This window comes from Macaca nemestrina, chromosome 15 (genome assembly GCF_043159975.1).
Source record: "Macaca nemestrina isolate mMacNem1 chromosome 15, mMacNem.hap1, whole genome shotgun sequence".
NCBI classification, from domain to species: domain Eukaryota; kingdom Metazoa; phylum Chordata; class Mammalia; order Primates; family Cercopithecidae; genus Macaca; species Macaca nemestrina.
This window is the reverse complement of record NC_092139.1, coordinates 6820297-6836857: the sequence shown is the minus strand read 5'-3', so window position 1 is coordinate 6836857 and position 16561 is coordinate 6820297. Positions and strand designations below refer to the sequence as shown.

The 16561-nt window shown below is 48.6% G+C and overlaps 1 pseudogene; it reads right to left on the bottom strand.

The window, feature by feature from the left end:
• Window positions 1–7881: 7881 nt before the first annotated feature.
• Window positions 7882–10262, bottom strand: LOC139358349 (uncharacterized; annotated as a pseudogene).
• Window positions 10263–16561: the final 6299 nt, after the last annotated feature.

Here is a 16561-nt window from a genome sequence, read left to right as displayed (position 1 = left end):
CTTTAGACTAAATATCAATTCCTCAGTGAGGCCTTTCCCGAACTTCCAAGCCCACAGTGGGTGTGCCCCATGGTCTCTCTTCACTGTTCTTAACACACTCGCAACCTCATTTTGATGGTGGGACGCTGCAGCTCACGTCTGAGTCCCACCCAAGACTTGGCCCACTTCTGTGCCCTGCACAGATGGACAGATGGTTGGATGGATTGGGTGGGGGGGCTGGATGGATGGATGGTGGATAGATGGATGAATAGTGGATGGATAAATGGATTAATAGATGGATAAATGGATGATGGATGGATGGAAGGATGAATGGATATATGGATGGAAGAATGGGTGAATGGATGGAAGAACATATGAATGAATGGGATGGATGGATGGATGGTAGATGGATGGTCCATCTATGTCAGGCCTGCATGACACCTGGCCTGGAGGAGCCACCCAGTCGACATCTGCTGACAGGACGGACAGACGGAGAGGAGGTGAGTGACGGGGGCCCTCAGGTGCTTTATCTTTGGAGACTTGGGCAAGGAAACAAGATACCTGGAAGCAAGTGCATTTTTGTGAAGGTGTGCAGGTCCTCACAGTCCTGGAATGCTGTCCCCAAAACCTGGTCTGAGAGAGAGAAGGGGACAGGCTCCCCCAAGAAGCCCTCCAGCTTCATTTTTAGCTACTCAGGTGTGGGAGGCAGAATAATGGTCTCCAAAACATCCATGCCTCAACCCCCAGAACCTGTGGATATGTCACCTTACATGGCAAAGAGACTTTGCAGATGTGATTAAATAAGATTTACAGATGGGCAGATTACCCTGGATTAGCTGGGTATCTAAGTGGGCACAATCTAGTTACTTGAGTGTCAACATCACTCATCATTAGGGAAATGCAAATCAAACACCACTCATCATTAGGGAAATGCAAATCAAAACCACAATGAGATACCCCCTCCCCAAACACACTCCTTAGGATGGCTACTATTAAAAAAGAAAGAAAGAAAGAAAGAAAAATAAAACTAGAGTTGATGAGAATGTGGAGAAATTGGAAACTTTGTGCATTGTTGGTGAGAATATAAAATGAAAAACAGTATGGTGGTTTCTCAAAAAATTAAAAATAAAATTATCATGTGATCCAGCAATTCCACTTCTGGGTGTGTGCCCCAAAGAATGAAGCAGGGACTTGAACAGACACCTGTGCACGCATGTTTACAGCAGCATCATTCACAATAGCCAAAAGGCAGAAGCACCCCAAGTGTCCACTGATGGATGAATGAATACACAATGAGGTGCACCCAAACAATGGAATATTACACAGCCTTAAAAAGGAAAGGAATGCTGACACAGGCTACAGCATGGGTGAACCTTGAAGACATGATATTAAGTGGAATCAGTCTCAGAAGGACGAATACTGTCTGATTCCACTCATATGAAACCCCTACAGTAATTCATAGAGACAGAAAATAGCATGGTAGTTTCCAGGGACTGGAAGACAAGGGAATGGGGAGTGAATGTTTACGGGGGACAGGGTTTCAGTTTGGGAAATTGAAAAAAACTCTGGAGATGAATGGTGGTGATGGTTCCACAGCAATGTGAGTGTACTTAATGCACCAAACTACACACTCAGAAATAGTTAGGGTGGGAACTTTTATGTTATGCGTATTTTACCACAATTAAAATTATGTTTTTAAAGTAGAGAAACTCTGGCAGCCACAGTGAGAGTGACACCAGCTCCTAAGAAGGGTTGCGACCATGTAGCATGAGCAGAATTCCATGTCCCGACGCTGGCCCTGAGCGGAGGTCATGTGCAGGCTGCAGAGAGGCCCCCGGCCAAGACAGCCAGCCAGGAAGGGGGACCTCAATCCCACAACTCCTAGGAAGTGAAGTCCACCAACGGCCTGGAACAGAAACCCATCCTCCTCTGGAGCCTCCAGAAGGAACGCAGCCCTGTGCACCCCCGATTACAGCCCAGCGAGGAGACCCCTGAGCACTTCCCACCCACGGAACTGTAGGAGGGTAAGCTGGTGTTGCTGAGCTAAGTCTGTGCTAATTTGCTAAGGCAACAGAAATATTATCTAGCATTCAGGAAATATATTAATAAGACTCCAGGAAAGCACAGTGCAGTGCAGGGAGGGGGTCCAGGGCCCAGTTCAGCCATGAACTGTGTAGCTGTAGGGCACACAGGGCCTTGGTTTCCCCACCTGCATGGCAAAGGGGTTGGCTTATAAATGGTTTTCTTTTATTTCTTTTTCTTCCCCTTTTACTTGGCTGTGGAGACCTCTTGAGTGACATCTTCTGTCAAAGCCCCAACATATGTACCAGATGAAATATGTTTAAAGGCCTGCTCTGTTTGGAGTGAGAGTGGGGCTCTGGTTCTGCCTCCTGGGTACCCTTCAACCCACCTCTGGGGGCCCGGCACCTCCAGCTCTGCAGAGCCTTGGTGTCCACCAGCATTGTCTGCAGATGGCCAGCCTGAGGCTTCTGGGGGCCTGAGCTGACTGCTGGGCTTGTTAGATAATATCAAGCTTCTTGAAACACAGATATGACTCCCAACCTCCCTCCCTTCCTGGCCCGCACTGCTCTTGGGAAGGTGAAGCCCCTGCAGGGTCCAGCTTCTGCTGATCTCTCAGCCCCTGCCCACTTCATGCCACCTGTCCCTGAGCTTCAGTCGTGTGACTGCCTCTCAGATCTTGTGCTCTTTATTCTTCCACAGGGCCTTTGCACGTGCAGTTCCCTGAGCCTGAAATGCTGTGCTCACCCCTCCTTGCCTGGGCCCCTCATGAACCTACTGCTCACCTCACCTTTTCCTTCCCTCCCTGCCTAGGTCAGCCTGGCCCTCACTCTCCACCCACCGCTCCCCAAACCCTGTTAAATGTTCTCATGCCTCTCCTTTGTGGTTCTGACTAGTTACAATGTTACAACTTCTAACAAAAATTTTGGTTAATGTCTGCCTTTTCCACTAACATAATCCAATTCATGTAGCACTTACCTTGTGCAGACCCTATTCTAAGCACTTTATATGTTTGTTCATTTTATCTTAAGAAAAAAACTTCTGAAATTGATACTATTGTCATCACCATTTAACAGATGAGAACACTAAGACACAGAGATGTTATGCAATTTGTCCAAGATCACACACTACTGAAGAGCTGAGGTTTAAGTCTAGTCTGTCTGTCCATCCACCCATTCACACACCCATCTATTTATCCATTCATTCACCCACCAATTCATCCATCAATCCATTATTCACCTATCCATCCATCCAATCATCTATCCATCCAACCACCCGCCCACTCACCCCCATTTATCCACCCATGCATCCACCCATGCATCCATCCATCCATCCATCCATCCATCCATCCATCCATCCATCCATCTATCCATTTATCATCAGCTCCATGAGGACAGGAATTGTGATGCTCTGTTCACTGCTCTAACTCCAAAGTCTAGCAGATTTGTAAATATTTACAGGATTATAAGACAAACCCTGATCTGTGTTCTACCATAATTCTCCCCAGGAGAACCCTCCTGGAGTCACCAGGGGTGGAGGAGAGGGGACCTTGGCTGTCTTTACCCTCTCGTGCTGGTCAAAAGTGGCCTCCAGCAGAGCATTTTAGCGGCCCTGCAACCAGCACGTCCTCTCCATGTGCTGCATTGGGGAACCCCTTGCAGCAGGAGTTGACAAGAATGGGGTGAGGGAAGAAAGATGAGCAGAGAAAAAGAACTTAGTGTTGCAGCTCTGTCTACCTAAGAGCTAGTGCAGTTGGCAATATAAACAGGATAGAGGAGAGGCTTAGGAAACGCATGGCCAAGGACATCATACAAGGAAATTGGAAGAGGCTCCATGTTTCCAGGCTCACAGCCTCAGGCCTGGTATCAGCAGAAGCCCCACCCTCATTAATGCTGAGGGGCCTTGGAAGAGCCCCCAGCCAGTCTGTCCGAGCACTTGCCACAGAACCCACAACTGTCTGGCCTCCTCTGCTGGGGACAGTCATGTTAAACAGTGGCCTGCGATGAGCACAGTGTTCCTGCTGATGGCCCTGCCTCTGATATCCTTGAGGTGCTGGGACAGGGCTGAGTAAAAGTAGAGACAGAGAGAAGAGCCTTCCCCCAACTCTGCTTTCCTGAGCCCCAAAGCAGCAGGAAGAGTCTTCTCCATTTCCTCCCCATTACAAAACCACAGCCCACGTGTATGGGAAAGGAGACACCTGGGAGGAGACTGTGCCCTATGATGGAGAAGAGCGAGGTGCCCACATCCCAGTGCGCTGGACAGACAGCGATGGAGCCTGCTCATGGGTACGGCCTCTTTCAATCCTCTCCTTAAAACCAGATCTGTGGATCTTGGGCTCATGGTTAGCCCTGTCAGAATCAGGGTCAGCCCTTAAACGAATCTGGATGGAAGAGCCGTGACCAAGGAGCCAGGCAGATCTGCTCTCAGTCACGTTCCAAGCCCTGGGACCCTGGTCCAACTGCTGAAGCTCCCTGTGCCCCATTTTGTCCATCTGTGAAACGGGGATGCTCTTGGCACGTAATTCATGCGGCTGTTCTATGTACGTGATACTGCAAACTGCATGCTCGGCATAGCACCTGGCCCTAGCAAGTGTTCTGTAGACGTTAGCCATGTTATTTTTAATAACAAGACTCTTGGACTTAAACTGCAATTTTTCTACCCGATTCCCCCTTAAGAGAGTCTCTTTCAGCCCCAGCTGAGACGGAAATGAGGAAATGAACCTGACATCCACTCTATACATCCCTTTGATGAGAGTCACCCTTCAGGAGGAGAGACCTCATTGAAATGTAATTTTTTCCCCATTAATCATCCACCCAGACAGCTCTCAGTTCTCCAATTCTCTTAAGCAAATAACAACCAAAAAAAAAAATCTTTTCTTTAACCTCTAAGTACAGATTTCTATAATAAAAAGCATGGCATTGAAGCAGTTATCTCCTCTCATCTGGTTTTCCCTTTCATACTCACAAAGGTCTCTCTCTCTCCCCCTGTCCTCACCATCTTCCTTTCTTTGAGGCCAGATGCATGCATGGAATAGATAGCATCATCATAGGCCAGGACTGGTCTCCATGGAGTCCAACTTTGAAAAGTCAAGCAACCCCGGGCTTGGCCCCAACCCATACAATTTCCCCGGGTGCTTCCTCCCTGAACTCCTGATTCCTCAGCCTCTTAAAGTGGGGATAATAACATTAACAGCTCAGGCTGATGGTCGGGGACTGCCATTGTTGAATGTGTAGATTCAACAAGTATTGACTGGATGTCTACTGGGTGCTGGGACCAAGGGATCTAGCCATGGGCAAGATGCAGTGGGAGGCCTCTTGGCACTTTATTTCTAGGGCCAGTCCTGGAGGAGGCATTCTTGAAATGGAAATTGCAGAGTAGGGATCCCCAAGACAACTGTGACTGATTACAAATTTGGGGTCCCCAAGCCTATCCTCAGGGTTCATAATTTGCTTAAAGGATTCACAGGACTCACTGAAAGCCACTGTACTTTGTCACAGTTTGTTACACAAAATAATTTAGATTTAAACTGGTCATTGGAAAAAAACATGGAGCAGAGCCCAGGGAAGTTCCAAGCATAAAAATTCTAGTTGTCCTCTCCTAAGTCCCAGACAGCACTCACTTTTCCTGGCAATGATGTATGACCACATACATGGAGATTTGCCAGCCAGAGAAGCTCGTGTGAGCCTCCATACCCAGAGTTTTTATTGGGGTTCAGGCACGTAGACATGCATGACTGCCTATGTGGCTGGCCTTTGGCCTCCAGTCCTTCCAAAGGTCAGGTTGGTACTGGGTGACCAAAGACCCCCACCATAAATCATACTGTTGACATAGATAATCTTGTGTGGCCTAAGATTTCCCAGGTAAACAAAGGCACTTTTATCAGACAGGACATTCTAAGGGCTTAGAGGCCACCTCCCAGGAGCCAGGGACAAAGGCCAAACTCTCTCTGGGCAGTGTGAATTCTTCACTGCCCATAAGTTTAGCTGCAAAATCACTCAAGATGTGAACTTCACTCTTATCTGCATCTTCCTCTTCCAGCCAATATAGCACTACTCACACAGGCATGCAGAGATCACACACAAAGAAAAGCAAAGGAAAACCATGCAAATGCTCAGCAAACGGGGACATTTAAACAGAGGAAGGTGCATCCGTGCTGGGAGATACAGAGCAGCAGATAAAATGATGAGGCACTGCTCTATGATAGCTCTGTATGGTGGAAGGAAATGCTGTTGGTGAAAAAGTCTGTTGTAGAACAATTGTTATTGAGTAACCACTTGGCCCTGGGTAATTTATTTAACCCCTTGAGCCTCTTCAATTTCCTTGTCTCTAAAATGGGGCAATGCTTTGATCTCCTACCCAGGTCTGTTGTGAGGAGTAAATGGAGCCACATCTAAGAAGCAGCTGGCACACTTGGGGCTGAGCCTGGGCCAGCTCTTAGCACCGTGACTTCACTCTCAAGTCCTCAGGGTGAGGCTGCAGGGCACAGGGAGACTTTTCTGAGGGGCTCTTCTTGGAGACATTTACTACCAGGCAGCAGCCTTGACCACTCAGACATTCATAATTCATTTGGTAGACTGATCAATTTGTTCATTTCTCCATAATAAGGCCCTGTACTAGGTGTTGGATTTTGAGGAGTAATGAAGCCGCACAAAGTCTTTACCTTCAAGGAGAAACCAGTCCAGGGTGGAAGACAGACTGCAAACTTAGCCCAGAGATGGGGTGAACTGGCCCAAGCTCACACAGCCGGTCCTGAATGCCCTGCTCACAAATGAGACAGATGCAAAGTAGATGTTCCACCAATTCTGTGTTGAAGTGAGGTGGGCTGAGCGGATGGGGCAGGGGCCATCATTGTGTCTCTGGCCAAAAGGGCTGCATGTGAAGCGGCCTGGATGTCTGGTCATGAGAGAGATCAAAACTTCAAGGACGGGAGAAGAGTCAGGGTGGTCGGAGCAGAAAGTCCACGAGAAAGCGAGTGGAAAGAGGTGGTCAACAGGGGTCCAAGGGGCAGAGTTTTGAGGGCCAAAGTGAGGAGGGGACTTTATCCCTAAGGTGATGGAGGGTCTGTGAAGGGTTTTAATCCAGGGGTGGCGTGTTAGAGTTGTGTCTGCCAAAGTTGCTCCTGCTCATGGGACAAGGAAAGGCAATGGGTGAGAGAGGAAGCAGGAATCTTGGTTAGAAAGCACCTGCCATCATCCAGGCCCAAGAGGCGCTGTGTGTTCTGCCACAGTCTTCTTTCCAGGAACCTTCGCTTCCTCCGGCTGTCTTGAGAGTTGACTGCTAATGTAGAGTGTGCTTGAGCCAGCTCCTCTGGGCTTGAAAGAACTCGTTGTTAAATATTCAGGAAATTTGTGAGCCCATTGTTAAACCATTGGTAGCTTTGCAATTGGCATAGAGGAAGTATTGACACCACAGACATTGGCAAAAGCTATAAATCAGCACTCTTCCTCCTGTGATCCCTGAGAGCTGGTTTACCAGAGCACGAATGCTTCTAAAGACGCTGCTGTTGCCGTCTCTGGAAAAGTGTCCATGACTGAGAAGGTCCTCCTTGCCCACCCCACAGGCATCGTATAGCTGATGACTGACTGACATGGGGTTTGAATGCTTTGCCTCGCACCTAACACAGTTTCAACTCCGTGGCATCATTTTTGTTCCAGGGCTCCCCATGGGACTGTGCTAGACTCCAGCTGAGACCAATCGTTGCCCAGACCCTTTCTGCCCTCACTGCCTTTCCAGCTTCTCCTTAGAGCCCTCCTTCAATACATGTCTTGTGTGAGGATCTCACAGCATTTGGCCAAGTGTGATGCCCAGACCACTTGTATCATGGTCCTGGAATCCCACCCTGGACCTACTGAGTCAGAGCCTTTGGATTTGGGGCCCTAGCACTTGCCTTTGTAACAAAGGCTCTTTGAAACTAGCGTTTGAGGGAGCTTGGCTAAAGTTAGAGAAACAGAACAAAGATCTGCAGGAACAGAGCAGCCTTGAATGGGGGACCCGAGAGAGGAACCCCACGCTATGAATGGACCCCAGGAGAGACGTTCAGGAGTTGCATTTTATTGACATCAAGTAGCAAACATTCCTGTGTCCCCAGGAAGGGTGAGGTTCTGTGCCAGGTTGGGATGAGTTTACTGAAATGTTCGAGAAAGAAAGCGCTCTTCCCGCGGAGAACATCACTCTTAAAACTCCACCTCCCCGTGGCTTCACATCAGCAAAGCCCAGAGATCGCGCGAACCACACATGGAGACCAATAGGACTGAGAAGGCAGATCTGCCGGGGTTAGGGAAGAGCTTGAACCTGCGGCTGCAAAGTCGGCGCTCGGCAGACACTCAGGATGCTCTGCTCCTTTCCAAGACCTGGGCCTTCCTTTTGATGACAAAAGTTGCCTTAGTCCCAGCTCCTAAGCACTTAGAAACAAAATAAAATTAAGTTTTGAATAACAAGTCTTCAGTTGTTGGGGTGAGGTCACTGTTGAACCACTGTGTCAGGCCCAAAGAATGTTTCCATTGCCCGCTGCCTCTCGGGTGACCCCCTCGAAGGAGGCCCGCCTGCTACAGCAGGTCACAAATAGAGGGCAATTAATTTTTACAGCCCTCTGCTCTCAGCGGCCACCACATGCTGGGGTGAGGTCACTCTTGCCGCTTTATTTTTATCTGTTTTAAAGATGTTGGTGCCTTGAGACTCACACTTCCCCCGTGAGCTCAGATCCCCTGGTTCACAAGTGGCGGTTCTGCAGAGCTCCATGGTGGGTGACTGTGGGTGACAGCAAAGACCACCACCTGATATTGTGTGAGCTCAGACGAGTTCCTTCCCCTCTCAAGGCCTTGGTTTTCTCAACCCCAAATGCTAAGCATCGACTAGACTAGCATTCCCAAAAATCAGTAATTTCTGAACCGCCACCATCATTTTGTCCTGACCCAGCACCTGTACTATAATTCAAGTCCCTATTTTTCTTTTTCTGTGAATCACCTCACTTTTCTAATGAAACATTTAACTAAAAGGGAACTTGATATCATTATCATAAATGGAAGTTGATGTTGCTTGCCATTAATGAAAGGTAACTACAGAAATAAATACCTTGACCACAAATGAACATTGCTAAATTCCAGCCAGATACTGCTGCCTGCTGATGGCTTCAAGCCTGAGGCCTTTCTCTCTTTGTTCAAAAGGGAGCTTAGAAGTGTCAGGAGGTGCTAAAGACTCTTAGTGCCAGATGAAGAATTTTCCTTTGATCTAACCAGAGGGGAATAATTTTCACACTATATAAATCGATGCCCTAAAATCTAAAATCACCTTCCCCTCAACCAGCAGCTTGGATGAAGAAGCTGGGAACTTGGAAAGACACTGGTTTAGATCTTTCCTACAAATCTTTACTTTTGAGTGATGATATAAAGCTCTAGATTGCTTCTGGAGCTTTCTTCCAAGCTAGCCAGCATTTGGCCAAGTGTGGTGCCAGGAACACCTGTATTACAGTCCTGGGACCCCAACCTGGACCTACTGAGTCAGAGCCTTTGGATTTGGGGCTCCAGCACCTGCCTTTGTAGCAAAGGCTCTTTGAAACTAGCATTTGAGGGGGCTTCACCCAATTTAGAGGAACAAAATGTGGCACTCGTCAGAAGGCCTACGGGAACAGACCAGCCTTGAATGAGGGCTGGAGCCTTCAATGACAGTGGACCGAGAATCCAATGTGGTTAGTGCTGGCGGTGTCAGCCGCTGTGCACTTGTGCAAATAAACGATTGTCTTCTGGATAAGGTAGAAATGCCTGGTGGACTTATTCCGAGCCAGAGAAGACCCAGCAAATTCCTCTGACTCTGTCCTCAGAATGGTGTGGAATGAACTCCACCCCTTCGATCCCAGGAGAGACCTTAAGGAGTTGGATTTTATTGACATCAAGTAGCAAACATTCCTGTGTTCCCAGGAAGGGTGAGGTTCTGTGCCAGGTTAGGATAAGATTATTGAAACTTTTGAGAGAGATAGAGCTCTTCCCGCTGAGAAGTGTCAACCTAGAGCTGTGAGTGGGGCTGGGGTTCCGGGCTGGCCCTGTCTCTGCTCTTGCAGTTTCACTGGGAGTTGTCAGCTCTGCCCTCTCTGCCAACAGAAACTTGGAAGCAGCCGTGCCTTTCTGCCTCCCGCTCGCCCTCCCAGCAGGTCTGATCAATGTCCGTTTTAAACCAGGACATTTCTTCTCACTGTGGAGCCTGTGAACATACGGCTCTCTGGAGCCCAGCTTCTCCTTGTTCGTTGTCGTGCAGGGACTGCCGTTTGGAGAGAAAAGTCAGGTTGGGAGGCTCTGCTGCAGTCCCCCTCTTTGAAAACCAGGTGAATTCCAAGCAAGGGCAAAGATGATCATGTATCCTGAGAGGTTCCGAGGCTCTGTGCCTCGCCTCCTCATCTGAGGCAAGGTAGCCACTGTCCCATCCTCATAATATGGCTAGGAGGAGGGAATCAAGTCAAGTCTACAAAGCACTGAGCACACACACAATAAATAACAGAAGCTGTTCTGGGCGGGATAGTGTCCCTCCCAAAATTCATGCCTCCCCAGAACCTCAGAATGTGGGCTTATGTAGAAATGCAAATGTACTTAGGTCAGTTGACATCATAATGGATCAGGGTGGGTCCTAAATTCAGCGACTTGCACCCTTACGAGAGGAAAGGGGTACAGAGCTATAAGAACACAGGAGAGAGGAGCCACTTGGCCGAGAGTCAGACTGGAGTTTTGCTGCCATAAGCCAAGGAGCATGGAGGATTCCTGAGTTGCGTGGAATGGATTTTCTCTTACAGCCCCCAGAAGGAGCCAGCCTTGCTGATACCTTGACGTTGGACTTCTGGCCTCCAGAATTGTGAGAGAACAAATTTCTGTTGTGTTCAACCCCCTGGTTCTCTGTAACAGCAGCCCTAGGATTATAATGCAGAAGCTAATTTACTGAGCACATAGTAGGTACTAAGCATTTTGTTAAACACGTTACACACATTGTCTCCAATCCACCCACCTGATGAAGTTGATGCTGCCATCACTTCCGGGTTACAAACGGAGAAACCGAGGCCCTGGGATGCTGTCATCACTTCTGGGTTACAAATGGAGAAACCGAGGCCCTGGTGCTCAGCTGCCCAAGTGCACCCAGGTAAGTGGCAGACCTGGAATTTTTAAACCCTTGTCTCTCTGTTTCCCAAAACCTTGTTTGTTCTAGTATCACTCAGCTCCATGAGGCAAGAACTGGGTAGGGCTCTTGTCTTCTAATGGATCTCATACCTGGCAAAGTTCCTGGCATGTTGCAGGCCCTCAAAAAAATGTGTAATGACTGCAGCTGGGCAAGGTGGCTCACATCTGTAATCCCAGCACTTTGGGAGACCAAGTTGGGTGGATTGCCTGAGGTCAGAATTTCGAGACCAGCCTGGGCAACAGGGTGAAACCCCATCTTTACTAAAATAAAAATACAAAAAATTAGCCGGGCATGGTGGTGGGCATCTATAGTCCCAGCTACTTGGGAGGCTGAGGCACGAGAATCACTTGAACCCAGGAGGCAGGGGTTGCAGTGAGCAGAGGTAGCACCATTATACTCCGACCTGGGTGACAGAGCAAGACTCTGTCAAAAAGAAAGGAAGAAAAGAAAAAGGAAGAAGGAAGAAGGAAGGAAGGAAAGAAGGAAAGAGAAAGAAAGAAAGAAGAAAGAAAGAAAGAAAGAAAGAAAGAAAGAAAGAAAGAAAGAAAGAAAGAAAGAAAGAAAGAAAGAAAGAAGAAAGAAAGAAAGAAAGAAAGAAAGAGAGAGAAAGAAAGAGAGAAAGAAAGAAAGAAAGAGAAAGGGAAAAGGGGAATGACTGCATTCTGTGATCCTGTAAATTCAGAGGATTTGGGAAATGTACGCCCTTTATTGAGCTAGTAAATAAACAGTATATTGAAGGCCTACTGTGCGCCAGGCACCAGGAACACAGCAACAAACAAAAGAGTCATAGCTCTGGCTTCGTGGAGTTCCCAGTCCAGCAGTGGGGCACTAACACTGAGGAGGTGAGCCCTGAGAGAAAGCAGGTGGTTCCTGTGCTGGTCATTGTACTGAGTGCTGGGAAGGACCTCACAGGGAAAAGCAGCACAGAGGAGCTGAGGACGCTGTGTGACAGAAACGGTGCCATCGTGTTGCCTGGGGTTCTCTCCGAAGGCCCGTGCTGCATCCAGGACTGTGGGGGCCTGGAGAGCAGGCTGTCTTGAGAAGATTCTAGAAAAGTCTAAGAGTTCATCCCTTGTATTAGCTGTATTGTTTACTCTTTAGAAAAAAATAAAAGGAGGTCTGGCTTTCTTCCCTTGGCCTCTAAGATGCCTGACCTTGCACCCAGGGCCTTCCAGGTTGGGCCCTTGGCAACAAAAGCAGGGGCCCCACAGTGATGGCCCCTCCAGCGAGGAGTCTGTGCTGCTCAGCCTGGGTCTCCCGCACTCCCCTGGGAACACGTAGCAGGTGCAGACAGCCAGCCTGGAACCTGGGAAGCTTGTCCAAGGCCACAGCCAGCAAACCCGTTTCCGGAGCATCCCCACTTCCTGGGGTGCGCACCCTCCTCCCTACTGATCTCCAAAGTCGAGCCCTGAAGAAATTCTAAATTAAAATACAAAAAATTAGCCTGGCATGGTGGTGGGCACCTATAGTCCCAGCTACTTGGGAGGCTGAGGCACGAGAATCACTTGAACCCAGGAGGCAGGGGTTGCAGTGAGCAGAGATAGCACCACTACACTCCAACCTGGGTGACAGAGCAAGACTCTGTCAAAAAGAAAGGAAGAAAAGAAAAAGGAAGAAGGAAGGAAGAAAGAAGGAAAGAGAGAAAGAAAGAAAGAAAAAGAAAGAGAGAGAGAAAGAAAGAAAAAGAAGGAAAGAAAGAGAGAGAAAGGGAAAAGGGGAATGCAGCCCCTGAATCGGAAGGTCAGGGAGAGGAGGTGCTGTGATGTCTGCGTAGGGTCTTAACTTCGGTTCTCTAAAGGAGAGAAGAAAGGAAGGGAAGAGAACAGCTGGAAAAAGAAAAAAGAAAGAAAATGGCTATTTATCTTGATTTTTATTTGGTTATAAAAATAACCCAAGTTTGCTCTAAAAAATTCAAACGTAAGAGAATCAGTTGGTCTTTAGGCTTTGGTGAGCACAAGAACCTAGTGGGGAGATGATTTAAAATGCAGATTCTGCGGGCCCTGTCCTGGGGTGATTCCGGGGTAAGCAGCTCATGGGGTGCACGCTTAGAAGTGCTGATGTAGAAAGTATGTGCCGGGCCGGGCGTGGTTGCTAACGCCTGCAATCCCAGCACTTTGGGAGGCCAAGGCGGGTGGATTACCTGAGGTCAGGAGTTCGAGGCCTGCCTGGCCAACATGATGAAACGCCGTCTCTACTAAAAATACAAAAATTAGCTGGGTGTGGTGGCAGGTGCCTGTAATCCCAGGCAGGAGAATCGCTTGAACCCAGGAGGCAGAGGTTGCAGTGAGCCGAGATCGTGCCACTGAACTCCAGCATGGGCAACAAGAGCAAAACTCTGTCTCCAAAAAAAAAAAAATATATATATATATATGTATATATGCCATTCCTTTCCAATTAGAAGCATTCTGCAGGGAGAGAAAGTTCCACCAGGGAAAGACTGGAAGGATGGTGGGCCCCCTGGAGAGACCGCAGAAGCCTGTGCATGACATCTCACCTTTCGGCAAGGATCCTCTTCTAGCTCAGAAATTCTGCTTTGGGACAGGACCCAGAGTGGAGTCAGCTCCACATCAAGTCACTCAGAGGTTGTTGATGGGTTAGACGTGAGGTGCTGTGAGAAGCGTGGCTGGACGGCATTTAAAACAAACCAGAATGTCAGAACTCACCGAAGATCAGGACGCTGCCCAGAGCTAGCCTGAAGGGGGGTCCTAGGAAGACCTAGCTGGAAGGGGGCTCCTAGGAAGACGCCAGCATCGACCACAGAGCAGAGATCTGCAGGCTGGAGATTTTAAAAAGTTTCTAAAACTTTTATTGTTGTTACATAAAACTGGCCAATTAATGTTAGTGTCACCAGAGCTGGGAATTTCTCCTTAGAAACTCAGTGCTTGTTCCTGGTGGCATAAGTGAACATTTGTCCCACTGTCAGCTCTGAATGTTCATCCTTCAAGAATGTGGCTGTTCCTCACTCTAAATACACCGTAATCATTCTGTTTGGTCTTTAAATGAGCAAATCATTTTCATGGGTTTCTGAGGCCCAGAAATGTTTGATCCCATCATGGGATCAGAAAGGCCCATGCATGTTTTTGGAAAGTTCAGAAAACTCTGCCTACACATGTCAGCTGGGAGGGCTTAGAAAGAGTTACCTGCTGCAACATGGACAAACCTTGAGGACATTGGGCTAAGCAAAATAAGCCAGTCATGAAAGGACAGACGGGATAATTCCACTTGGAGGAAGCACCTAAAGTGGCCGGAGTCATAGAGACGGGAAGTGGAATGGAGGCTGCCAAGGGCTTGGGGGAGGGGGAACGGGGAGGTATTCAACCCGGGCAGAATTTCAGTTTGTGGTGATGATGAAAATGTTCTACTGGGCCAGGAGCAGTGGCTCACGCCTATAATCCCAGCACTGTGGGAAGCTGAGGTGGGCAAATCACCTGAAGGTCAGGAGTTTGAGACCAGCCTGGCCAACATGGTGAATTAGCCAGGCATGGTGGTGGGCACCTGTAATCCCAGCTACTAGGGAGGCTGAGGCAGGAGAATTGCTTGAGGCCAGGAGATGGAGGTTGCAGGGAGCCGAGATGGCACCACTGCGCTCCAGCCTGGGTGACAAGAGCAAAACTTCATCTCAAAAAAGAAAGAAAGAAAGAAAAGCTCTTTTGATGGAAGGCGGTGACGGTTGTACAACAATATGAATGATGTGAATGTACTTAGTGACCTGAAGCCATACACTTAAAAAGATAAATTTTATCCTATGCATATTTTGCCACAATTTTTAAAATAAAACTTCCCCAAATCTGCAAGCCTGACATCTTTGAGATTTGTATAAAGCTTCCGTCTGTAGTGAGGAAGTTTCACCTTATTGTCTGGAAGCCCCAACCACTAAAAATCAGGATCCAAGGTTCTCAGGTTCTTGTCACCCCTTCACCGCTCCCCCGACCCTCACTAGCCTATTGCTGCTCCCACTCACATTGCCCTCCAAGCACTAGGCCCACAGCCACAGCGGCCCGGCGCCGTCCCCACCACCCCTCCACACAAGCTCTCTTTTCTGTTTTACCAACAGAACTGGGACCGGAAGGGTTTAACCCCAGGGCTCTGGCAGTTTCCATTTCTACATGTCAAAAAGGCTTTTTAGCCTAAACTTAAGCCGAGTATGCCTCCAGGAAATACTTGCTTCTTCCCTGTCCCCCAGGGAACCAGGCCTGGGGCCAGATGAAAGAAGCAAAGAAAAGGGAATTTATGCACTGAAAAAAATGGGGCAAGAAGCACTGCCAGCTGTTCTGCCCAGCTGTTCCGGTCACACTCTGTCCCATCCTTGGGGACAGTGCTGGTCTGGTCACTGTGTGGGAGGTGGACCCTCTGCCTGAAGCAAGACTGTCTGTGCACGGAGAATTGGGAAGAACGTGGACCTGGAGTCAGAGGCCTGGGTGCTGGCTCTGTCTGAGCTGGACCGAGAAGTATAAAGTGATGCTCGCTAGAAGGATTTGCTGATATAATCCACACAGAGGCTCGGCCTGTGTGCACACGGATCGGAGTATGCACTTAATGAGTGGTCATGCCCACGAAGAAGAAAGAGGAGAAGGAGGAGACAGAGGAGGAGGTGGGGATGGAAATGGTAACCACTCTCTCGGCCAACCCTCAGATCAGTCAAGCTGGCTACTGAGGTCACAGGAGCCCAACTCAAAGTAACTGAGAAACAAAAGGGAGTTTACTGGTTCATTTTAAGGTGTTTTTCAGAAGTAGGTCTGGCTGCAGGCACGGCTGGATCCAGGAACTCAGGCTCTGTCTTCTGGGGTCTTTCTCCTTCTTGCCTCTGCCTGCTTCTACTCAGCTTCTGGCTCTCCTCCTTCAAAAAGGCTCCTGTCCCTTGGCCCCATGGCAGAGACAGCAGCCTCTGCCATTTTAGGTGTGTGTCCTCTCAGTGGCAGGAACAACACAAAAAGCTTCTTTCTGTGCTGCTCCAAGCACAGCAATTTCAGGGAATACCATTTCCGGCCCAACCTCTTGACAAGAGGGATGGGGCCATAACGGCTTAAGTTAGGTCACCTGCCATCCCAGGGGGTACAGGGACCAGGCACTGTGATGACAGTCCCAGAAGAATCTTCCTTGTTCCCCAAAGGAAACAGACATGGTCCAACATCATGCACTGTAGACCCTTCCTTTCCTTTCTCTTCCTTCCACTGCCTCACCCTTGACACCCCACTTTCCAGGGACCATTAAGACCATCAGGTGACCAACTGCCAGGTGGGAAAGGACCTGAGTGACTTATCAGCCATTTGTACCTTCAAGTGAATTCATTTCAAGGGGTTACTGTCATCACTCTCAGTTAAATGGTGTTCAGATAGTGGAATGAGGCAATGGAGGAGACACTCGAATGTGGCTGAAGAGTTCAATGAGAAGAGAGGCCAGCTTTGTC